We start from the raw sequence: 27,033 nt of genomic DNA on the forward strand, positions 1-27,033 counted from the left end.
CAGATACCTGGAACCCTCTGACCTGCTGGCTAAGCTGCTGAGATGATAGGGACCTGGATCTCTAGGAGACAGATGCCTGGAACCCTCTGACCTGCTGGCTAAGCTGCTGAGATGATAGGGACCTGGATCTCTAGGAGACAGATACCTGGAACCCTCTGACCTGCTGGCTAAGCTGCTGAGATGATAGGGACCTGGATCTATAGGAGACAGATGCCTGGAACCTTCTGACCTGCTGGCTAAGCTGCTGAGATGATAGGGACCTGGATCTATAGGAGACAGATGCCTGGAACCCTCTGACCTGCTGGCTAAGCTGCTGAGATGATAGGGACCTGGATCTATAGGAGACAGATGCCTGGAACCCTCTGACCTGCTGGCTAAGCTGCTGAGATGATAGGGACCTGGATCTATAGGAGACAGATGCCTGGAACCTTCTGACCTGCTGGCTAAGCTGCTGAAATGATAGGGACCTGGATCTATAGGAGACAGATGCCTGGAACCTTCTGACCTGCTGGCTAAGCTGCTGAGATGATAGGGACCTGGATCTATAGGAGACAGATGCCTGGAACCTTCTGACCTGCTGGCTAAGCTGCTGAAATGATAGGGACCTGGATCTCTAGGATTACTGGTATACAACCAGCCAGTGGTGGAAAAAAGTACCCAATTGTCATACATGAGTAAAAGTAATGATACCTTAATAGAAAATGACTCCAGTAAAAGTGAAAGTCACCCAGTAAAATATTACTTGAGTAAAAGTCTAAAAGTATTTGGTTTTAAGTAGACTTAAGTATCAAAAGTATAAACCATTTCAAATTCCTTACATTAAACAAACCAGGCGGCATGATTTTCTAGTTTTGATAAATGTACGGACAGCCAGGGACACACTCCAACATCATTTACAAATAAAGCGGGTGTGTTTAGTGAGTCCACCAGTGAACATGTGTTCTCTTGATAAGTACATGAATTGGACCATTTTCCTGTCGAAATGTAACGAGTACTTTTGGCTGTCAGGGAAGATGTATGGAGTAAAAAGTACATTTTTTTTGTTAGGAACGTAGCAAAGTAAAAGTTGCCAAAAATAGAAATAGTAAAGTACAGATACCCCCAAAACTACTTAAGTAGTACTTTAAAGTATTTGTACACCACTGCAACCAGCAACACAACCTCCATCAGACTGTACAACCAGAAACACACAGCACAAAATCAATCTACCACAGCAACACAGCCTGAAGCTATAAAACACAGCTGACCTCAATATCTCACAGCAGAGCATGAGTCTCTCTCTCTCTCAAATAAATCTATGGAAATTTCAGTAGAATGTGTGGACTAGGGCTGGCAATTGCCAGGGACCTCATAATGCGATACATATTGGCGATTCTATGTATTATGATTCAATACTGAGATTTTATTGTGATTTGATGTTCCAAACATAATGATCACTACATGTCTGCTGCAGAGAGACAACAGAGAGTCATGAGAAAACTAGTTTTGATCCGTCATGGAAATAAAAGTCCTGAAAACAAATTGCCTCTCTATTTAAAAACAACAAGCTATGAAGGTACAGCCAATTAGCGCAAAAATAATATTGTGATACTGTCAAAATCATACAATATATTGAGGAGAGTAACACTCTCCCTATATTATACAAAATATAGGGAGAGTAACAGAGTGTAACACAGAGAGAGATGATTGAGGTTGTAACAGAGAGAGGGAGAGTAACAGAGAGAGATGGTAGAGAGTAACAGAGAGAGAGATGATTGAGGGTGTAACAGAGAGAGATGGTAGAGAGTGTAACAGAGAGAGATGGTAGAGAGTGTAACAGAGAGAGAGATGGTAGAGAGTGTAACAGAGAGAGGGAGAGTAACAGAGAGAGATGGAGAGTAACAGAGAGAGAGATGATTGAGGGTATAACAGAGAGAGATGGAGAGTAACAGAGAGAGAGAGATGATTGAGGGTATAACAGAGAGAGATGGAGAGTAACAGAGAGAGAGAGATGATTGAGGGTATAACAGAGAGAGATGATTGAGGGTGTAACAGAGAGAGGGAGAGTAACAGAGAGAGATGGAGAGTAACAGAGAGAGAGATGATTGAGGGTATAACAGAGAGAGATGGAGAGTAACAGAGAGAGAGATGGTAGAGGGTGTAACAGAGAGAGATGGTAGAGAGTGTAACAGAGAGAGATGGTAGAGAGTGTAACAGAGAGAGATGGTAGAGAGTGTAACAGAGAGAGGGAGAGTAACAGAGAGTGTAACAGAGAGAGAGATGATTGAGGGTGTAACAGAGAGAGGGAGATGATGAAGATAATGTAGGTCATTACATCGACCCGGTGTCAGGGAGAGAGAATCTACATCCCGTTTCTCAACAACAAAATGTGCACTTGGACACTCCCATCAGCCAGTTCTTAAATCAATCCGATACTTTCAAATCCATGACAGGGAGTGTGCGAGTGCCCGCTTGGGGAAAAGAGCGGGAAATGGGGACGTAGACCAAAGAGGATACACGACGGCTAAAACTGATCAAACATTGGACTTACACGGTCTGACAGCCAAGAGGCCCGAACGTGAATATATATTGAAACAAGGCTGTTCCATTATGTTGACTAGTTAACATAAGAGCAGTTTACTGCCATGTTAACGATGTGTTCAAAGAGCCCCTTCAGCCACAAGACAGTCCAGTCGTTACAGTCGTCTGAGTCAGACAGTTAAACCAGGATAAATGGTCTCAACATACTGTTTAAACACAGGGACACATACAGTGGAAAACATGGCAGGGCTATAATATAGAAGTGGACACCAACTTGCACACCAAGGATGCATCCTAAATGCCACCCTATCCCCTATACAGTGCACTACTTAAAAGTAGTGCACTATATAGGACCCTTGTCAAAAGTAGTGCACTATATAGTGCACTACTTTTGACCAGGGCCCAATAGAGAAAGGGATGCTATTTGTAAAACCTCTGAAGAATGAGGGATTCTCCAGACACTGCAACTTCACTAGCTACAGTGTTGACTCAATGTTAAGTTGGGGGCATTTCCATGTAAAAGGACCCATGAGCACCAACATGTGAAGTTCATAGGAACATATCAAATTGGGTGTAAAAGGACCCATGTGAAGTTCATAGGAACATATCGAATTGGGTGTCAAATGAAAGCTAACACACTGGGCACAGACGTCAATTCAATGTCTATTCCACATTGGTTCAACGTATTTTGTAGAAATGATGTAAAAACAACGTTAATTCAACCAGTGTGACAGGGTGAAATGTCAAGCGGGCTTTTCAAACAGCTCTTACACTAAAAAGGGCATTAGCATAATTTTTCACAATTTCAGTGGTATTCCAACCTCAAAAACACAGAAATATCTTGTTGTGGACTGCAAAGGTATTAGAAATAGTCCGAAAGTATTGGAACCCATGATAAAGATGAGCAAAAAATACTGAATAAAATAAATAATTCAAAATACTGAGGTATATTGTATGCTAAAAAAATAAAAAATAAAAATATAAAAAAGGGATATTATTTTATACTAACACTCAAAAAGTTAGGGGTCAAAATTATTGACCACAATGTTTTCAATAGCTCACTATGAGGATAAGGGCACTGATACTTTTCTAAAATGTTTTATGAGATTGGAGAACACATTGGGAGAGATGTTAGACCATTCCTCCAAACAGAATCTTTCCAGATCGTTGATATCCTTACAACGATATCCTTGTTCAATTCAAACCACAGGTTTTCAATGCGTTTCAAGTCTGGAGACTGAGATGGCCATTTCAAAATGTTGATTGTGTGATCATTTCTTGGTTGATTTGAATGTGTTGCATGGGGTTATTGTCTTCCTGGGAGATCCACTTACGGCCAAGTTTCAGCCTCCTGGCAGAGGAAGCCAGGCTGTTGGCTAAAATGTCCTGGTACTGGGTACAGTTCATGATGCTGTCGACCTTAACAATGGCCTCGGGACCAGTGGAAGCAAAATATCCCCAGAACATCAAAGATCCACCCCTGTATTTTACAGTAGGTATGGGGGTTCGTTCTCATTTGGATGCCAACCCCACCGCTTGGCCAAACAGCTCTATTTCCATCTCATTTGACTAAAGCATCAGTTCCAATGGCGTTTAACAAACTCCAGGTGTTTACATTTGTTGGATGACAAGAAAATACTGCTCTTATACTTAGTTCAGCAGAAATGCCTTGTTTAATATGAAGAAATATTACCCAGTGTCTTGTCATTCTGTTACCAAACCTAATCTGCACTGTTCTTAAGAGTAAATGTGTTAATGTAAAATGTTCAGTGGAAGTTGTTAAAAGTAGTTCCCGTGTATATGTTGTACGGTTTGTTAAAACTTTCCAATCAAATGTTTTTTTTTTATTGTTTTTTTTTAAAGATCATACTTTTAAAGTGAAAATTCTGAGGGTAAGCATCATTTTGTTATGGTGGAATTACCCTTCGTCAATCACAGGGCTATAAAGTTAAAGAGCAGCCCCCGCGAAGCCCATGGACTTAAAACAGCGAGTGGCCGGGCTATCGCCCCCCGACCACAATATTGGACGCAATTTTCAGAAAATTCTATATGTTAAAAACACCACCGTTCACCCAGCAGGTGAGCGTGAACTCACCACGGCCTCCGCTGCTTGTGGCCATTTGTCTTCGCGGTGCGTCTCTTCTCTTAGCGGGCATCTCTCATATCCAGAGAGGCACAGTGACAAAAGGTCAAATGAAGTCTCCTAGCCTCTAACCTCAAAGCTGCTGTTGATGACGTTACTGCAGCGATTTATTTTATCAACCAGAGTTACTGATAAGTGTTGTCTAGAGGACCAACAAACACCTATTTAGGAGAGGTGCTGGCTAGCGGAGTGGAGAGCAGCACACTCTAGGAGCTCAGATGCAACACAAAATGTGCATGTCCAACGTTTCGACAGACAGCCGGCCTGTCATACCCCGACGAAGACAGCCGGCCTGTCATACCCCGACGAAGACAGCCGGCCTGTCATACCCCGACGAAGACAGCCGGCCTGTCATACCCCGACGAAGACAGCCGGCCTGTCATACCCCGACGAAGACAGCCGGCCTGTCATACCCCGACGAAGACAGCTGGCCTGTCATACCCCGACGAAGACAGCCGGCCTGTCATACCCCGACGAAGACAGCCGGCCTGTCATACCCCGACGAAGACAGCCGGTCTGTTATACCCCGACGAAGACAGCGGTCTGTTATACCCCGACGAAGACAGCGGTCTGTTATACCCCGACGAAGACAGCCTGCCTGTTATACCCCGACGAAGACAGCCTGCCTGTTATACCCCGACGAAGACAGCCTGTCTGTTATACCCCGACGACGACAGCTTGTCTGTCGAAACGTTGGAAATGTGTTTTTACATCTGAGCTCCTAGAGTGTAACTCTCCTTTATTTTATGAACTGATAAGTGCTGTAACATTATCTGTGATAACTACTAACAAGTGAATGATTCAGAGCATTATATTCGGTTGAGTTGAGGCCTCCATCTCCAAGACAAAGTGAAAGCAGAGAATAAAGGTCCCCTCTTTCAAAATATTTCGTCTCCAACCTCATTGGTTAATAAAAACACACTAGACACTTTCAGAGAGTTCAGTAGCATAAAGACTTTACACAGTCAAATCGATGTTTCTGTCTCAAATACAAAGTCCTGTCTCCTAACCCTCTGCTCAGGCACGGCCTTGTGTGTGTGTGTGTGTGTGTGTGTGTGTGTGTGTGTGTGTGTGTGTGTGTGTGTGTGTGTGTGAGAGACAGACATCTGTCGCCATTCAAAGAGGCCGTAAACACATTGCTACACATCTTACAGAAGACCCATCAGTAGTTAACACACTACCGTAGCCGACCAATCACAGACCAGGGCCCGCATTCACAAAGGTTCTCAGAGTTAGGAGTGCTGATCTAGGATCAGTTTCTGTCTTTTAGATCAGAATGAATACGACAATATGGACAGGGGGACCTAGTCCTACTCTGGACACTGAATACAGGCACAGCCCCCCCCCCCCCCCCCTCCTCCTCTCTCCTAACCTACACCAACCCCACCCTCCGCTCTCCTAACCTACACCAACCCCTCCTCCTCTCTCCTAACCTACACCAACCCCTCCTCCTCTCTCCTAACCTACACCAACCCCTCCTCCTCTCTCCTAACCTACACCAACCCCTCCTCCTCTCTCCTAACCTACACCAACCCCTCCTCCTCTCTCCTAACCTACACCAACCCCTCCTCCTCTCTCCTAACCTACACCAACCCCTCCTCCTCTCTCCTAACCTACACCAACCCCTCCTCCTCTCTCCTAACCTACACCAACCCCTCCTCCTCTCTCCTAACCTACACCAACCCCTCCTCCTCTCTCCTAACCTACACCAACCCCTCCTCCTCTCTCCTAACCTACACCAACCCCTCCTCCTCTCTCCTAACCTACACCAACCCCTCCTCCTCTCTCCTAACCTACACCAACCCCTCCTCCTCTCTCCTAACCTACACCAACCCCTCCTCCTCTCTCCTAACCTACACTAACCCCTCCTCCTCTCTCCTAACCTACACTAACCCCTCCTCCTCTCTCCTAACCTACACTAACCCCTCTTCCTCTCTCCTAACCTACACTAACCCCTCCTCCTCTCTCCTAACCTACACTAACCCCTCCTCCTCTCTCCTAACCTACACTAACCCCTCCTCCTCTCTCCTAACCTACACCAACCCCTCCTCCTCTCTCCTAACCTACACCAACCCCTCCTCCTCTCTCCTAACCTACACTAACCCCTCCTCCTCTCTCCTAACCTACACCAACCCCTCCTCCTCTCTCCTAACCTACACCAACCCCTCCTCCTCTCTCCTAACCTACACCAACCCCTCCTCCTCTCTCCTAACCTACACCAACCCCACCCTCCTCTCTCCTAACCTACACCAACCCCTCCTCCTCTCTCCTAACCTACACCAACCCCTCCTCCTCTCTCCTAACCTACACCAACCCCTCCTCCTCTCTCCTAACCTACACTAACCCCTCCTCCTCTCTCCTAACCTACACTAACCCCTCCTCCTCTCTCCTAACCTACACTAACCCCTCCTCCTCTCTCCTAACCTACACTAACCCCTCCTCCTCTCTCCTAACCTACACTAACCCCTCCTCCTCTCTCCTAACCTACACCAACCCCTCCTCCTCTCTCCTAACCTACACCAACCCCTCCTCCTCTCTCCTAACCTACACTAACCCCTCCTCCTCTCTCCTAACCTACACTAACCCCTCCTCCTCTCTCCTAACCTACACTAACCCCTCCTCCTCTCTCCTAACCTACACTAACCCCTCTTCCTCTCTCCTAACCTACACTAACCCCTCTTCCTCTCTCCTAACCTACAATAACCCCTCCTCCTCTCTCCTAACCTACACTAACCCCTCCTCCTCTCTCCTAACCTACACTAACCCCTCCTCCTCTCTCCTAACCTACACCAACCCCTCTTCATCTATTTTATTCCACCTCATGGTTTTTTTCCCTCCAAATCCTAAAATATCCCAGGAGCCTCCAGAGCAGAGGGCTTTAGGATCATATGACAGCCTTTCCAAGTGGCACCCTATTTCCTATGTAGTGCACTACTTTTGACCAGAGCCCATAGGGCAGGCACTACAGTATATATGGAATAGGGTGCCATTTGGGACGCAACCCTTTTCTTCTGCTTTCACTTCAGGGTGTCAAACAAGTCAGTTCAGTCCTCTCTCTCTCTCACTGAACTTGCTCTTTTCCCCACTAGTTGTTCTGCTTTTCCTCTCCTCCTCCTCCTCTCGTTTCTATCTGTACCAGGCACTACTGAGAGAACACATTGGGGTCGGCTGATACAACACTCAGTAAAGTGAGATAAGACTGTATGAGAGGGAGACAGAGAGAGAGAAGGGGAAGAGAGAAAGAGACCGCGAGAAGGGGAGAGAGGAGGGGAGAGAGAGAGAAAAAGAGACCGCGAGAAGAGGGGAGAGAGGAGGGGAGAGAGAGAGAGAAAGAGACCGCGAGAAGGGGAGAGAGAGAGAAAGAGAGATCAGAGTTTGAAGTCAGAGTGAGAACTTGCAGGTCACTTTGCTTCCACTTTCTGTCTAGTTTGTTTGCATCAGAGGCGGTTGGTGCCGTTTAAGATGAGGGAGGATATTTATATTTTTTATGAACTTATTTCTATGTCATCTCATACTCCAGTCACCCAGCTCAATGTAACATTGATAGGTTTAGGCTCCTACATGATACATATTTTCCCTGTACCCATCATGAGGTTGCTACAACCTAGCCTATGAATGAAGGTTTACAATGTAGGTGCGCAGGTCAAGAGAATTTTGAGTAATCAAGGTGACAGACAGTGACACATTCAATAGCGCTTTGCAGACTCTTGCCTGCATCTAGCTGATCTAGGGTGTAACCAGTAGTCCAACAGTTTCAAAAGTTTCTATTGGACTAATTCAGGTATGTTTATCCCGGTTTTGTTATGTTTGCTTCCGTTGAAGTAAAACATTTAAAACAAAATCGATGCAATGAATACACCCCCTGATCACACGCAAATACATGTTCACTTTCATAGCAGCCAGAGACAACCAGCTTGTTATGTGTGTGTGTGTGTGTGTATATATATTTCCCTCTGGTATCTATATGCTCTCCTCCTCTCACCTTCATTTATCGACTTGAGTTCACACCACATCAGCAGTCTGTAACCAAGCCAACCGCTACACACAGCCTACATCGTCGTCACCATAGTAACGTCATAGTCAACACAGCTATTAGAACTAACGCGTTAGTAAACCTGCTACAATCATGCAGTAAAGTGCACAGTCAGCAGCAAGCGGGTTTTGCAGTTACACCGGCGGGCCGCCCCCCCCCCCCCCATCCATGGCAAAACATTTATAATTAATAAAACCAAAAGCTTACCTTGACTTGGAAGAGTTCCAGCCATAGCCAGTTAGCGAACATAGCATCCCTCTGTTTGAGACGGTAGTTTGAGTAGGCTAAACTAGCTTGCTGCATTCAATGATAGCTAATTAAGTGAAAAATAATATACTACAAAATCTCTCTCAACGACTCACCACATTGTATGTACTGCACTGCTAACTAGCTGTAGCTTATGCTTTCAGTACAAGATCCATTCTCTGATCCCTTGATTGGGTGGACAACATGTCAGTTCATGCTGCAAGAGCTCTGATACTGTAGATTGGAGGACGTCCTCCGGAAGTTGTCATAATTACTGTATAAGTCTATGGAAGGGGGTGAGAACCATGAGCCTCATAGGTTTTGTATTGAAGTCAATGTAGCCAGAGGAGGATGGAAGCTAGCTGTCCTCCGGCTACACCATGGTGCTAATCTACAGAGTGCTGTAGGGTAGTGCTGTTTGTTTACTTGCTGTCTGTGGTGAATTCTTTTTTACTTTGAGACGTTCCACAGTGGTGGTGAGTTAAGACAATCAGACATACTATCAGACCCACAAATGGGCACATTTATAGGCCTACATTTATAGGCCCACATTTATAGGCCCACATTTATAGGCCTACATTTATAAGCCCACCATTTATAAGCACACCATTTATAAGCCTACCATTTATAAGCCTACCATTTATAAGCCTACCATTTATAGACCTACATTTGCGTGCAGGCCAGGTAGCCTAGACCTACTGATATGTATAATGAGGTGCACGTCCTTACTCGTTTATTATATATTTGCCACTGCTCGACCAACTATCGATCCCAACGAATCGACCAGTTGACTAAATGGGGTAAAATGGCCCTAAATTAAACTAAAGGAAAAGTATGAACATTCTAGACTAGATCTACACTGTTTCTAGACCAGGGATGGGGACACTGATGGGGATGGTCAACATTGATGTGGATGGGGGCCACAAGAAAAACAAAAACTCATGAGAGACTGCAGTGGCTCGTGGGTCTGCAAACCCACACCAATTGTATTTTTTTGCACGATATTCCAAATGTCTGTATCGCAAGAACCTAGTTTAGTGTTTTTCATGTTTCTGAGCGTTTAGGTCCGCTTGTTCTCATGTTGTCTTTTGGGTCTCATCTCCTTGGCTCCTCTGTGCATGTTCCTATTTACACCAGAGATCTGGATATAAATGACGAGATGCTCATGTCTCAGCCCTAACAATGGGAATCATTGTCCAAAAGGTGGAAAGGCAGGCGACAACCTAAGGTCCAAAACAAGCCCATAGAAACGCATTGTGCTGACTGTGGACAGATTTTGGAGTAAAACCTCTTGCTTCGATCCTTCCTCTATGGTTTACACACACACACCCCAAGCCCCTCCCCCTCCTGTCCCACCAAGCCCCTCCCCCTCCTGTCCCACCAAGCCCCTCCCCCTCCTCTCCCACCAAGCCCCTCCCCCTCCTCTCCCACCAATAGAGTTGAGAGATCTCATCCTCCTCTTTGACAAGCAGTTTCAACTCTTTATTTGCATTTGAGGTTGTCCAACAGAATCAGTCATATTGACACCACAAAACATTGAGACATTATTTTACTGTAATGGAGGAGAAGTGATCCTTTCTAAAAACACCCTTATTATTTATGTCTCAACTACTCAAATTGCGCCCAGAACAGACACTATTAAAACAGGAGCCATGGAACAGAGAGAATAACTAGCCGTTTTACAGCACATTTAGCCATGGAACAGAGAGAATAACAAGTCGTTTTACAGCTCATTTAGCCATGAAACAGAGAGAATAACTAGCCGTTTTACAGCACATTTAGCCATGGAACAGAGAGAATAACTAGCCGTTTTACAGCACATTTAGCCATGGAACAGAGAGAATAACTAGCCGTTTTACAGCACATTTAGCCATGGAACAGAGAGAATAACTAGTCGTTTTACAGCACATTTAGCCATGGAACAGAGAGAATAACTAGCCGTTTTACAGCACATTTAGCCATGGAACAGAGAGAATAACTAGTCGTTTTACAGCACATTTAGCCATGGAACAGAGAGAATAACTAGTCGTTTTACAGCTCATTTAGCCATGGAACAGAGAGAATAACTAGTCGTTTTACAGCACATTTAGCCATGGAACAGAGAGAATAACTAGCCGTTTTACAGCACATTTAGCCATGGAACAGAGAGAATAACTAGTCGTTTTACAGCACATTTAGCCATGGAACAGAGAGAATAACTAGTCGTTTTACAGCTCATTTAGCCATGGAACAGAGAGAATAACTAGTCGTTTTACAGCTCATTTAGCCATGGAACAGAGAGAATAACTAGCCGTTTTACAGCACATTTTCCGACAATTCTTCACATTTGGTCACAGCCTGAAGGCAAACGTTTACAGTTTTTAATATGATAAGTGATGATCAATGGGCTCCACCCCGGTCGGTAATTCAACCATGCTGACTAGTTTAGATAGCTGGCTGCTAGACTCATTTACCAACCCCCCCCCCCCCCCCCCCCCCCAAAAAAAAATGGCCGACTGCTGATGCACAACCGATTTTCTAAATGTCACCTTGTGTATTCTATTATTCTAACTGTCAAACAGTAAGTTAAGACGCCGACTGAGTCCACCTCCACGGGCCTACAAAAAGGGGCTGCCAGTTGCCCATCCCTGATTTAGACATTGTGTGTAAAAGGGTAAGAATCTGCTTTTGTTTACAGTGTGTGTCAAGACACAATACTTCCATTACTACTGGACTCTTCAAATGTTAGTCTTTCTCTCCCCTGGTAACATAGCAACTAAAACTAGGAGGAAATAAGGACATTCCATGAGAGACTGTATCTAGAGTGCCTACAGAGAGATAAGGAAAGAAATGTGCTTCTATTTGCGTGTTAAAAAAGGTGAAAGTACAAAGATAAGATGACTTGTGACATTTGTTGTTCTGTCTGCAGGGTGACATTAGCGCTCATTCTGACACACGATCCCGTGCACAACTTAGACTCCTCTCACACTCCTGAGCTGGTTAGAGCCGTGCAGGAGGCGAGAAGGACGAGACAATTGGTTTCTTTGGGAAGTACATACCCTCTCTGGAATGGATGGATGGAAATAGACACACACAGACACTTGAAGTCAGAAGTTTACATACACCTTAGCCAAATACATTTAAACTCAGTTTCACAATTCCTGACATTTAATCCTAGTAGAAATTCCCTGTCCCTTTTGTACCTGTTTACGCCAGCATCTTCACATGGTCCTTTGCTGTTGTTCTGGGATTGATTTGCACTATTCACACCAAAGTACGTTCATCTCTAGAAGACAGAACGTGTCTCCTTCCTGAGCGGTATGACGGCTGCGTGGTCTCATGGTGTTTATACTTGCGTACTATGGTTTGTACAGATGAACGTTGTACCTTCAGGCGTTCGGAAATTGCTCCCAAGGATGAACCAGACTTGTGGAGGTCTACAATCTTTTTTCCTGAGGTCTTGGCTAATTTCTTTTGATTTTCCCATGATGTCAAGCAAAGAGGCACTGAGTTTGAAGGTAGGCCTTGAAATTCATCCACAGGTACACCTCCAATTGGCTCAAATGATATCAATTAGCCTATCAGAAGCTTCTAAAGCCATGACATCATTTTATGGAATTTTCCAAGCTGTTTAAAGGCACAGTCAACTTAGTGTATGTAAACTTCTGACCCACTGGAATTGTGATACAGTGAATTATAAGTGAAATAATCTGTCTGTAAACAATTGTTGGAAAAATTACTCGTGTCATGCACAAAGTAGATGTCCTAACCGACTTGCCAAAACTATAGTTTGTTAACAAGACATTTGTGGAGTGGTTGAAAAACGAGTTAATGACTCCAACCTAAGTGTGTAAACTTCCAACTTCAACTGTATATAATGTTGTGTTTATTAGCAGCCAATAAGAAAGCCAAACGTATATAAAATGTGTTTATTAGTAGCAAATAAGTAGGCAAAACAAATGTGTTTAATTTGACAAATCAGTGCAGTAGGGTTGTCACTCTTCCAGTATCTTGATACCAGGAAGTAAGAAAGCAAAGGAAACAAAACATGCAGGGGACTTCATTTCAGGAAAAACACTCCTAATGTTGTCATCCAGAGTCACAATATTTGACATAAAGTAGGTTTTTAAAAAGGACCAAAGTGTTTCATCTGCTTTTATGTTTTATTTTGTTGCCAAAGAAAGTCTGGTCTGGTAGTACGGTCATACTGGGATTGTGACAACCCTACAAGTGTTCTCATGTGTTCAGTCAAAGAGGCTGAGTGTGGACGTGTTTAACACCAGTCGTATTAGTCACTCCCATCCTACAGGCACTGGGCTGTCATCACACATCATCCTAATGGTTTAACAATGAAGCAAGAATACAGGCTTCCCCTGTTAGAGGACAAATCACACACACACACACACACACACACACACACGTTTTAATGGAGCTGTCGTCCACTTGAACAAGCCTGTTCCCCAAGCAAGGCAAGGTTAAGTTTCATCAGCGTTCAGCTGGTCTAGCCAGTCTCTGGTTAACACTACACACATACGCAAAACACACACAAACTTTTCTCCAAACCTACACAACACGTCCCTTAACACCTGCCCTCCTTAACAAAACCCTTACACCCACCGGCCCCCACCTTCTACATCTCTCTCACACCAGAACCAACATCCTCCAGCACCCATCCTCTAGCCTCACAGACAGACAGGACAAGACAGGCAGACAGACGGGACAGACAGACAGAGCCCCGCTTTGAGTTGGCCACCAAAACAAAGGCAGCTTTCAGCCACTCTGATCCCTGAACAAAAGGAGAAATTCAACCCGGAGGAGAGAGGACCATTCCACTCCAGCCGTACATTCAAACAGCGTCCCAGATAACACCCTATTCCATATGTAGCTCACTACTTTGGACCAGGGTGCATAGGACTCTGTTCAAAAGTAGTGCACTATATAGGGAATATGGCATCAGTTGGGACACAGACCGATATGAAAGATGTCCCTTTCTCACCAGAACAATGATTAGTTATGACCAAGTGACCTGAGTATATTTTTAAAGGGGTTTAACAGGTGTAAAACTATCCCTGCCTGGTTGAGGTAACTGAGCTGGGAGGACCAGAGAAACAAGGGGGTTTAGGTATCTGGGCTGGGAGGACCAGAGAAACAAGGGGGTTGGGGTATCTGAGCTGGGAGGACCAGAGAGGACCAGAGAGGACCAGAGAGGACCAGAGAAACAAGGGGGTTGGGGTAACTGAGCTGGGAGGACCAGAGAAACAAGGGGGTTGGGGTAACTGGGCTGGGAGGACCAGAGAAACAAGAGGGTTGAGGTAACTGGGAGGACCAGAGAAACAAGAGGGTTGAGGTAACTGGGAGGACCAGAGAAACAAGGGGGTTGAGGTAACTGGGAGGACCAGAGAAACAAGGGGGTTGAGGTAACTGGGCTGGGAGGACCAGAGAAACAAGAGGGTTGAGGTAACTGGGAGGACCAGAGAAACAAGGGGGTTGAGGTAACTGGGCTGGGAGGACCAGAGAAACAAGAGGGTTGAGGTAACTGGGAGGACCAGAGAGGACCAGAGAAACAAGGGGGTTGAGGTATCTGGGAGGACCAGAGAGGACCAGAGAAACAAGGGGGTTGAGGTATCTGGGAGGACCAGAGAGGACCAGAGAAACAAGGGGGTTGAGGTATCTGGGAGGACCAGAGAAACAAGGGAGTGTAGGGTGAGGATCAGAAAGGAGGTGAGAGGTGTCAACAGTGAGGGGTGCTGCCTGGACTTGTCAGCAGCGTGAGCCCCAACAGTCATGGGCTGAGTCCCAAATGGCACCCTGGCCATAGGGCTCTGGTTAAAAGTAGTGTAATATATAATGGCACCCTGGCCATAGGGCTGTGGTTAAAAGTAGTGTAATATATAATGGCACCCTGGCCATAGGGCTCTGGTTAAAAGTACTGTAATATATAATGGCACCCTGGCCATAGGGCTCTGGTTAAAAGTAGTGTAATATATAATGGCACCCTGGCCATAGGGCTCTGGTTAAAAGTAGTGTAATATATAATGGCACCCTGGCCATAGGGCTCTGGTTAAAAGTAGTGTAATATATAATGGCACCCTGGCCATAGGGCTCTGGTTAAAAGTAGTGTAATATATAATGGCACCCTGGCCATAGGACTCTGGTTAAAAGTAGTGTAATATATAATGGCACCCTGGCCATAGGGCTCTGGTTAAAAGTAGTGTAATATATAATGGCACCCTGGCCATAGGGCTCTGGTTAAAAGTAGTGTAATATATAATGGCACCCTGGCCATAGAGCTCTGGTTAAAAGTAGTGTAATATATAATGGCACCCTGGCCATAGGGCTCTGGTTAAAAGTACTGTAATATATAATGGCACCCTGGCCATAGGGCTGTGGTTAAAAGTAGTGTAATATATAATGGCACCCTGGCCATAGGGCTCTGGTTAAAAGTACTGTCATATATAATGGCACCCTGGCCATAGGACTCTGGTTAAAAGTAGTGTAATATATAATGGCACCCTGGCCATAGGGCTCTGGTTAAAAGTAGTGTAATATATAATGGCACCCTGGCCATAGAGCTCTGGTCAAAAGTAGTGTAATATATAATGGCACCCTGGCCATAGGGCTCTGGTTAAAAGTAGTGTAATATATAATGGCACCCTGGCCATAGGGCTCTGGTTAAAAGTAGTGTAATATATAATGGCACCCTGGCCATAGGGCTCTGGTTAAAAGTAGTGTAATATATAATGGCACCCTGGCCATAGAGCTCTGGTCAAAAGTAGTGTAATATAATGGCACCCTGGCCATAGGGCTCTGGTTAAAAGTACTGTAATATATAATGGCACCCTGGCCATAGGGCTCTGGTTAAAAGTACTGTAATATATAATGGCACCCTGGCCATAGGGCTCTGGTTAAAAGTAGTGTAATATATAATGGCACCCTGGCCATAGGGCTCTGGTTAAAAGTACTGTAATATATAATGGCACCCTGGCCATAGGGCTCTGGTTAAAAGTACTGTAATATATAATGGCACCCTGGCCATAGGGCTCTGGTTAAAGTACTGTAATATATAATGGCACCCTGGCCATAGGGCTGTGGTTAAAAGTAGTGTAATATATAATGGCACCCTGGCCATAGGGCTCTGGTTAAAAGTAGTGTAATATATAATGGCACCCTGGCCATAGGGCTCTGGTTAAAAGTAGTGTAATATATAATGGCACCCTGGCCATAGAGCTCTGGTCAAAAGTAGTGTAATATATAATGGCACCCTGGCCATAGGGCTCTGGTTAAAAGTACTGTAATATATAATGGCACCCTGGCCATAGGGCTCTGGTTAAAAGTAGTGTAATATATAATGGCACCCTGGCCATAGGGCTCTGGTTAAAAGTAGTGTAATATATAATGGCACCCTGGCCATAGGGCTCTGGTTAAAAGTAGTGTAATATATAATGGCACCCTGGCCATAGGGCTCTGGTTAAAAGTACTGTAATATATAATGGCACCCTGGCCATAGGGCTCTGGTTAAAAGTACTGTAATATATAATGGCACCCTGGCCATAGAGCTCTGGTTAAAAGTACTGTAATATATAATGGCACCCTGGCCATAGGGCTCTGGTTAAAAGTAGTGTAATATATAATGGCACCCTGGCCATAGGGCTGTGGTTAAAAGTAGTGTAATATATAATGGCACCCTGGCCATAGAGCTCTGGTTAAAAGTACTGTAATATATAATGGCACCCTGGCCATAGGGCTCTGGTTAAAAGTAGTGTAATATATAATGGCACCCTGGCCATAGGGCTCTGGTTAAAAGTAGTGTACTATACAGGGAATACTGTGCCGTTTAGGTTGTATCCCTGGACTCAGTAATCTATTCAACCAAAGACCACTCCACTGATGGTAACAGAACCAGTTTGAACATCCCAGACAACTTCATTAAGACTCCTTCTGTGACGTTCCCATGACAACCGACCGGGGGGAAAAGGGGGGGGGGGGGGGGGGGGTAGGAGGATGGGGAAGGGTGTTGTTTGTCTGAATGAGGGAAGCTCCTGCTGAGAAAGAAGTCTCACGCTTGGCCCCCTCTAAACCCCCCCCCCCCTTCTCACATAGTCACTCCCCAACTACCAGGAACATGCAAACAGAGGAGGAACACATGGTTCAGACTATAGAGTCTAGTAGTTACAGGGGTGCAATGTTCTCCACTGTGGCTGCAACGATCAGGGACTATTTAGAGTTTTCGGTTCAACGTTTGAGTTGAGGGCTCATCGGTTGAATTTGAAGAGTTAATCTGATTCAATGATGTCCTTTTGAAGAAACAACCTGTTGGGTCAAACCAGTACAGACATCCTCCCACTGGTAGAGCAGCCGGTGGCTGGTGGGCCGTCCCCGCTGGTAGAGCAGCCGGTGGCTGGTGGGCCGTCCCCGCTGGTAGAGCAGCCGGTGGCTGGTGGGCCGTCCCCACCGGTAGAGCAGCTGGTGACTGGTGGGCTGTCCCCACCGGTAGAGCAGCTGGTGGGCCGTCCCCACCGGTAGAGCAGCTGGTGGTTGGTAGGCCGTCCCCACCGGTAGAGCAGCTGGTGGGCCGTCCCCACTGGTAGAGCAGCTGGTGGTTGGTGGGCCGTCCCCACCGGTAGAGCAGCCGGTGGTTGGTAGGCCGTCCCCACCGGTAGAGCAGCCGGTGGTTGGTAGGCCGTCCCCACCGGTAGAGCAGCCGGTGGTTGGTGGGCCGTCCCCACCGGTAGAGCAGCCGGTGACTGGTGGGCCGTCCCCACCGGTAGAGCAGCCGGTGAGGTGACTGGTGGGCCGTCCCCACGGTAGAGCAGCCGGTGACTGTGGCCGTCCCCACCGGTTAGAGCAGCCGTGACTGGTGGGCCGTCCCCACCGGTAGAGCAGCCGGTTGACTGGTGGGCCGTCCCCACCGGTACGAGGCAGCCGGTGACTGGGGGGCCGTCCCCACGGTAGAGCCGGTGACTGGTGGGCCGTCCCCACCGGTAGAGCAGCTGGTGGGCCGTCCCCACCGGTTAGAGCAGCCGGTGGTTGGTAGGCCGTCCCCACCGGTAGAGCAGCCGGTGGTTGGTGGGCCGTCCCCACCGGTAGAGCAGCCGGTGACTGGTGGGCCGTCCCCACCGGTAGAGCAGCTGGTGGTTGGTAGGCCGTCCCCACCGGTAGAGCAGCTGGTGGGCCGTCCCCACTGGTAGAGCAGCTGGTGGTTGGTGGGCCGTCCCCACCGGTAGAGCAGCTGGTGGGCCGTCCCCACCGGTAGAGCAGCCGGTGGTTGGTAGGCCGTCCCCACCGGTAGAGCAGCCGGTGGTTGGTGGGCCGTCCCCACCGGTAGAGCAGCCGGTGACTGGTGGGCCGTCCCCACCGGTAGAGCAGTTGGTAGGCCGTCCCCACCGGTAGAGCAGCCGGTGGTTGGTGGGCCGTCCCCACCGGTAGAGCAGCCGGTGACTGGTGGGCCGTCCCCACCGGTAGAGCAGCCGGTGACTGGTGGGCCGTCCCCACCGGTAGAGCAGCCGGTGACTGGTGGGCCGTCCCCACCGGTAGAGCAGCCGGTGGGCCGTCCCCACCGGTAGAGCAGCCGGTGGGCCGTCCCCACCGGTAGAGCAGCCGGTGGGCCGTCCCCACCGGTAGAGCAGCCGGTGGGCCGTCCCACACCGGTAGAGCAGCTGGTGGGCCGTCCCCACCGGTAGAACAGCCGGTGACTGGTGGGCCATCCCCACCGGTAGAGCAGCCGGTGACTGGTGGGCCGTCCCCACCGGTAGAGCAGCCGGTGACTGGTGGGCCGTCCCCACCGGTAGAGCAGCTGGTGGGCCGTCCCACACCGGTAGAACAGCCGGTGACTGGTGGGCCGTCCCCACCGGTAGAGCAGCCGGTGACTGGTGGGCCGTCCCCACCGGTAGAGCAGCCGGTGACTGGTGGGCCGTCCCCACCGGTAGAGCAGCTGGTGGGCCGTCCCACACCGGTAGAACAGCCGGTGACTGGTGGGCCGTCCCCACCGGTAGAGCAGCCGGTGACTGGTGGGCCGTCCCCACCGGTAGAGCAGCCGGTGGGCCGTCCCACACCGGTAGAGCAGCCGGTGGGCCGTCCCACACCGGTAGAGCAGCCGGTGGGCCGTCCCACACCGGTAGAGCAGCCGGTGGGCCGTCCCACACCGGTAGAGCAGCCGGTGGGCCGTCCCACACCGGTAGAGCAGCCGGTGGGCCGTCCCCACCGGTAGAGCAGCCGGTGGGCCGTCCCACACCGTTAGAGCAGCCGGTGGGCCGTCCCACACCGGTAGAGAGCCGGGTGGGCCGTCCCACACCGGTAGAGCAGCCGGTGGGGCCGTCCCACACCGGTAGAGCAGCCGGTGGGCCGTCCCACACGGTTAGAGCCAGCGGTGGGCCGTCCACACCGGTAGAGCAGCCGGTGGGCCGTCCCCACCGGTAGAGCAGCCGGTGGGCCGTCCCCACCGGTAGAGCAGCCGGTGGGCCGTCCCCACCGGTAGAGCAGCCGGTGGGCCGTCCCCACCGGTAGAGCAGCCGGTGGGCCGTCCCCACCGGTAGAGCAGCCGGTGGGCCGTCCCCACCGGTAGAGCAGCCGGTGACTGGTGGGCCGTCCCCACCGGTAGAGCAGCGGTGACTGGTGGGCCGTCCCCACCGGTAGAGCAGCCGGTGACTGGTGGGCAGTCCCCACCGGTAGAGCAGCGGTGACTGGTGGGCGTCCCCACCGGTAGAGCAGCCGGTGACTGGTGGGCCGTCCCCACCGGTAGAGCGCCGGTGACTGTGGGGGCCGTCCCCACCGGTTAGAGCAGCCGGTGACTGGTGGGCCGTCCCCACCGGTAGAGCAGCCGGTGACTGGTGGGCCGTCCCCACCGGTAGAGCAGCCGGTGACTGGTGGGCCGTCCCCACCGGTAGAGCAGCCGGTGACTGGTGGGCCGTCCCCACCGGTAGAGCAGCCGGTGACTGGTGGGCCGTCCCCACCGGTAGAGCAGCCGGTGACTGGTGGGCCGTCCCCACCGGTAGAGCAGCCGGTGACTGGTGGGCCGTCCCCACCGGTAGAGCAGCCGGTGGTTGGTGGGCCGTCCCACACCGGTAGAGCAGCTGGTGATTGGTGCGCTTGATTTATCAACAGTTCATGTAGTCTACCACTAACAAGCCTAGAAAAACAGTAACCTGGGTCCCAGACTGGCACCAAGGCTACATGAACAACATCTCCCTCAGCAGATACTACAGTTTCTATGAACAATGTCCCAGTCTGACACACCACCTACAGCGTCGGTGTGACACACACACATGGAATGCAGGCAAACTGCAATCATGTTCATAAGAAACTGTTTGAAAATGATTGACTGTGTGAGTCTACGCAAAACATAAACAAATTAAAAACTTTCTGCATTCGGGTCTTTCCATCAGAAAGGACCCATGAGCACCCAGAAGCCTCGTAAACAGAGGGCCCGTCCCCCCCGGAGATTTGTCCTTGATTCAGCTGGAGCCAACTTCATAAAATTGCTATCAATCAAGTTAGAGTAGCTATCTTGTCTAACTATCTTAGCTGGCATGCCTGCTGGCAAGCTTGGTAGACTTTAGAAAAAAAGCCAGCAATAACTACAATGTAGTGAATAACTCACATTCCTTTCAGTCTTTTACCCAGATTTGAGCAGAGAAGCATATTTATCTTCTTTAATATAAAATAATCCCCAGTCAGGAGGATACAGACAGATCAAGAGGTATGCTTAGATATGCAGGAAAATACACATTCAAATCCATAATTATGCATTTCTGTTTATAACAGATAAGGGAGTAATTATGTACTTTTGTTACCGTAATTCCCGTTAATTGGTGTAAATCCACTTCACATATTCTAGTTCAATAACAAAACCAAAAAAAAGAGAGATTTTCAAACTCAAGGTGCCATGTCATAGCTGACAGCCAGTTCTATCTGCAGACATCTTTGAATCTTAATTCAGAGCAGATATTTAAACAGGGTGTTTGGGAAACGTGGCCATAAAACCCAGAGGGAGATTTTGCAGTAATTATGTTACCAAAGTCTATATCTGCACAGTTCTTCCACTAAGTTAGTGTTGCTACATTTACCAGTAGAACTTGTTCAACTTAGTCCTGGTGCATAGACTTGTATGGTTTGTTAAACTTTCAAATAAAGTTTGTGTTTGGCATATATTTTAAAGTGAAAAAAAAATTAAACTGAGTCAAACTGTAATTTTGTTACTGTGGAATTACCCACTCGTAGTACAATGATCCCATTCAACACACAATTCACAATCAACTAAACTTGATAACTAATTTATATTTATTCTGGGTATGCGAGCAGATCTTAAGGTTTGGGCCAGTAACAACTGTTGGCCACATCGTTCCTTCTAGCTCTAAAACACAGGGGGAAAAAACCAACAAAGTCCAGCGAGGTGATCAGATCAACAACTCTAAAGTAAAAGTGAAAGAAAGTCTCTCAGCCAGTCAACTCTGGCATCGATGAGAGAGGCACGTCCACACTGGGAGGGGGGGGGGGGCTGGGGGGAGGCACGTCCACACTGGGAGGGGGGGGCGGGGGGGGCTGGGGGAGGCACGTCCACACTGGGAGGGGGGGGGGGCTGGGGGGAGGCACGTCCACACTGGGAGGGGGGGGGGGGGGGTGGGGGGAGGCACGTCCACACGGGGGGGGGGGGGGGGGGCTGGGGGGAGGCACGTCCACACTGGGAGGGGGGGGGGGGGGGCGGCACGTCCACACTGGGAGGGGGGGGGGGGGCTGGGGGGGAGGCACGTCCACACTGGGGGGGGGGGGGGGGGGCAGGAGGACTGGGGGGGCAAGGCACACCCACAATGAGAGACTGGCCAACTGATGTCATCGGTGCACTCACCACCCACACGCTGGCGTGATACCATTAGGGTGCCCACCAGTCACATACAGCTAGCCCTGCCCACCAGTCACATACAGCTAGCCCTGCTCTGCCCGCCAGTCACATACAGCTAGCCCTGCCCTGCCCGCCAGTCACATACAGCTAGCCCTGCTCTGCCCACCAGTCACATACAGCTAGCCCTGCTCTGCCCGCCAGTCACATACAGCTAGCCCTGCTCTGCCCGCCAGTCACATACAGCTAGCCCTGCTCTGCCCGCCAGTCACATACAGCTTGCCCTGCTCTGCCCGCCAGTCACATACAGCTTGCCCTGCTCTGCCCGCCAGTCACATACAGCTAGCCCTGCTCTGCCCGCCAGTCACATACAGCTAGCCCTGCTCTGCCCGCCAGTCACATACAGCTAGCCCTGCCCACCAGTCACATACAGCTTGCCCTGCTCTGCCCGCCAGTCACATACAGCTAGCTCTGCCCGCCAGTCACATACAGCTAGCCCTGCTCTGCCCGCCAGTCACATACAGCATACATACATACATACATACATACATACATACATACATACATACATACATACATACATACATACATACATACATACATACATACATACATACATACGTTACAGAGAGGAGGAGATATGAAACAAGACTGATAGTCTGATGTTACAGAGAGGAGGAGATATGAAACAAGACTGATAGTCTGATGTTACAGAGAGGAGGAGATATGAAACAAGACTGATAGTCTGATGTTGGTAGTTACATACAGTGCTACCAGTATGTAGGTTGAGTTTGCAGTGTGTCTGTATCTGTGTGTGTGTGTGTGTGTTAGAACAGTTACTGTACTGTGAACACACACACTTTAGTCTGATGCTGCCCTGAAGGGCTCCACTGCTTCCCATGACGTTACGTTCCAAATGGCAGACTATCCTGTATATAGCACCCTACGGGGTCTGGTCAACAGTAGTGTAGTATGGAGGGAATAAGGTGCCATTTGGGACACAGATAAACTCTCTCCAGCAGGGAGACGGTTTTGAACACACAGCCGCTGCTTTAGCCATCACTGGTCTGGTAGAACAAGTTACTAAAACAACCTCTCTTTCTGGGCCCGTGTTCAAAACAGGAGTTCTGATCTAGGATCAGGTCCCCCTCTGTCCATGTAATATTATCCATTACAACTAGAAGACAAAACAGATGTGAGATCAGCCTTGAGATAATATATAATGGCTGGTCAATGCTGCTTGTAATGTACTGGCTCTATGTCTCATGTGTTGGAAGTATAATCTACACAACAGAATGTGTCAGTGGATGGAAGGATATCACTGTTCAACCTTCCGTTTAACTTTCAACGTTCACACACACACACACACAAAATATCAAATACAACAGGAAACAAGGTAACTTATACCAACGTGGTTGACCATTCCAGACCCGCTAATGGAAGAAGAAAAACCAAGAACAAATGCTTTGTTTTTTCATAACAATAGGATAAACTCTTAGTCTGTCAGAGACTGAAAAGGCATGTTATATATATATATATATTATATATATCACTACAACAAACGTTGCAATGTTGAACAACAAAGTGTGTATATTTATATCATGACACATCAACAATGATGATTCAACATATAACTTCGCTACAAAATGTATCCACATCATCATCAGAACAGACGATGGTAACGTTATGGTTAGAACGTTTCAATGCCTGAGATACGACTGGTCTCAATTACAGACGTTAATGCTTGAGCCCTGGTGTTAAACCTACAGCTCCACACACGCACGCCACATCACCAGTAACTGAACACAGGACCATTGCTTTTACCATTCCGAAGTTTATATCCCCAGAATTCTGTTTAAATTCATAATTCTACATTCACCTCCATTTCCACTTTTTTTCTCTTCCAATTGGCTCATCAAAATGTCAAGCGTGTCACCCCCAAAAACAATTGCACTTCTATCCAAGGAAAAACGTAGGTTAACCATTTGCAAAGAACTACAATTCATATTGTGCAATACCAATGCGCCTGGTATAATATTTACTTACGGTTTGGCGTAAAGTTTGTAGGGGGGGAGAAAAAGTTGGTGCAACGGAGCGGTCTGTCTCCTTGTCCTGTTGTGTGTGAGCTGTCTGCCTGTTGGACTTTGGACTGGTAATAACAAAGCCACAAACCAAGAGTGAACAACACGACGCGGTGCGGAGCAAGGACGGGACGGAGAAGCGTGGAGATCCCAGCTCTAGTCCCGGGCGTTACGTCACCAGCTGTTAACTTTTAGAAAGGCTCCGCGTCAGCAACAAGCATGTAACGGCTCGGTACAGAGCTAGGAACAGAGCTAGGGACTCCTCTGCAGTCTCCCACCATTTTAGCGAGCTTGCGCGCAATGCCATTCTTTAACCCCTAAATCCCCGTGACGCTCGAGTGTAATTATCATGTCTGCATAGAACAAACACCAAATGCATTGATTTGGTAGGCCTACAGACTGAAATTGTATTTCTTTAGTATAACATTGCACGTTGACTTACATTGAGGCATAAGTCAACGCGGATATTGTAGTGAAGAGACGTTTGACTTTATAGATGGATTTTATTGCAGGTTGAAAGTAGGTTGATGCTGTCGGTTGGGGCTATTCTGTCATGAAACCATTAAGCTGTGGTCCCAAAGCTGCAGCTACTAATAGCTAAGATACCCCTTGGCGCAGAGGCTATTCAGATCCTCTCATTGGACAGATATAGGCAGTACCCCCATGATCAGCAGGTAGCCTAGTGGTTAGAGTGTTGGACTAGTAACCGAAAGGTTGCAAGATCGAATCCCCCGAGCTGACAAAGTAAAAATATGTCGTTCTGCCCCTGAACAAGTTAACCCACTGTTCCCTGGTAGCCCATCATTGAAAATAAGAACTTGTTCTTAACTGACTTGCCTAGTTAAATAAAGGTAAAATAAAAAATCCACACATATGGTATCATCTAATTGGCCAGATAAAGGCAGAACCCCCGTGATGATCCACACATACTATCATCTCAGAAAGCATGGCCTTCTAACTCTCTCCAATATCCAGCCTGTTTGTGGTAACATTGCATGACAAGGAGGGTATTGACAGCAAAAACAGACGGGTTAATGTGCAATCTAGACTATTTGCATTGTTCCTCCCTCTTTTCCACTGCTGCTACTCTCTGTTTATCATCCATGCATCTTAATAACTCTACCAACATGTACATATTAACTCAACTAACTGGTGCCCCCTGTATATAGTCTCCCTATTGTTACTTCACTGCTGCTCTTTAATTACTTGTTATTTTACTTTAAATGTTTTACTTAACACTTGTTTTTCTTAAAACTGGGCTTGTATTCAGCATTTCACTGTAAGGTCTACTACACCTGTTGTATTCAGCATTTCACTGTGAGGTCTACTACACCTGTTGTATTCAGCATTTCACTGTGAGGTCTACTACACCTGTTGTATTCAGCATTTCACTGTAAGGTCTACTACACCTGTTGTATTCAGCATTTCACTGTGAGGTCTACTACACCTGTTGTATTCAGCATTTCACTGTAAGGTCTACTACACCTGTTGTATTCAGCATTTCACTGTACGGTCTACTACACCTGTTGTATTCAGCATTTCACTGTGAGGTCTACTACACCTGTTGTATTCAGCATTTCACTGTAAAGGTCTACTACACCTGTTGTATTCAGCATTTCACTGTGAGGTCTACTACACCTGTTGTATTCAGCATTTCACTGTAAGGTCTACTACACCTGTTGTATTCAGCATTTCACTGTAAGGTCTACTACACCTGTTGTATTCAGCATTTCACTGTAAGGTCTACTACACCTGTTGTATTCAGCATTTCACTGTAAGGTCTACTACACCTGTTGTATTCAGCATTTCACTGTGAGGTCTACTACACCTGTTGTATTCAGCATTTCACTGTGAGGTCTACTACACCTGTTGTATTCAGCATTTCACTGTGAGGTCTACTACACCTGTTGTATTCAGCATTTCACTGTGAGGTCTACTACACCTGTTGTATTCAGCATTTCACTGTGAGGTCTACACCTGTTGTATTCAGCATTTCACTGTGAGGTCTACTACACCTGTTGTATTCAGCATTTCACTGTGAGGTCTACTACACCTGTTGTATTCAGCATTTCACTGTGAGGTCTACTACACCTGTTGTATTCAGCATTTCACTGTAAGGTCTACTACACCTGTTGTATTCAGCGTTTCACTGTGAGGTCTACTACACCTGTTGTATTCAGCATTTCACTGTGAGGTCTACTACACCTGTTGTATTCAGCATTTCACTGTAAGGTCTACTACACCTGTTGTATTCAGCATTTCACTGTGAGGTCTACTACACCTGTTGTATTCAGCATTTCACTGTAAGGTCTACTACACCTGTTGTATTCAGCATTTCACTGTAAGGTCTACTACACCTGTTGTATTCAGCATTTCACTGTGAGGTCTACTACACCTGTTGTAGTCAGCATTTCACTGTAAGGTCTACTACACCTGTTGTATTCAGCATTTCACTGTGAGGTCTACTACACCTGTTGTATTCAGCATTTCACTGTAAGGTCTACTACACCTGTTGTATTCAGCATTTCACTGTGAGGTCTACTACACCTGTTGTATTCAGCATTTCACTGTAAGGTCTACTACACCTGTTGTATTCAGCATTTCACTGTGAGGTCTACTACACCTGTTGTATTCAGCATTTCACTGTAAGGTCTACTACACCTGTTATATTCAGCATTTCACTGTAAGGTCTACTACACCTGTTGTATTCAGCATTTCACTGTGAGGTCTACTACACCTGTTGTATTCAGCATTTCACTGTGAGGTCTACTACACCTGTTGTATTCAGCATTTCACTGTAAGGTCTACTACACCTGTTGTATTCAGCATTTCACTGTAAGGTCTACTACACCTGTTGTATTCAGCATTTCACTGTGAGGTCTACTACACCTGTTGTATTCAGCATTTCACTGTGAGGTCTACTACACCTGTTGTATTCAGCATTTCACTGTAAGGTCTACTACACCTGTTGTATTCAGCATTTCACTGTGAGGTCTACTACACCTGTTGTATTCAGCATTTCACTGTGAGGTCTACTACACCTGTTGTATTCAGCATTTCACTGTAAGGTCTACTACACCTGTTGTATTCAGCATTTCACTGTGAGGTCTACTACACCTGTTGTATTCAGCATTTCACAGTGAAGGGCTACTACACCTGTTGTATTCAGCATTTCACTGTAGGTCTACTACACCTGTTG

At 47.5% G+C, this 27,033-nt stretch overlaps 1 protein-coding gene across 1 annotated transcript in view; it reads right to left on the reverse strand.

The window, feature by feature from the left end:
• Positions 1 to 23,992, reverse strand: part of LOC115166694 (CD82 antigen) — a 52,145-nt gene extending 28,153 nt beyond the window's left edge. Inside the window, exon 1 of the mRNA XM_029720405.1 lies at positions 23,800 to 23,992. The gene's annotated coding sequence lies outside the window, so the exon portion shown is untranslated. The remainder of the gene's footprint in view (positions 1 to 23,799) is intronic.
• Between the last annotated feature and the right edge of the window lie 3,041 nt (positions 23,993 to 27,033).

Source organism: Salmo trutta, chromosome 29, assembly GCF_901001165.1.
Source record: "Salmo trutta chromosome 29, fSalTru1.1, whole genome shotgun sequence".
NCBI lineage: Eukaryota > Metazoa > Chordata > Actinopteri > Salmoniformes > Salmonidae > Salmo > Salmo trutta.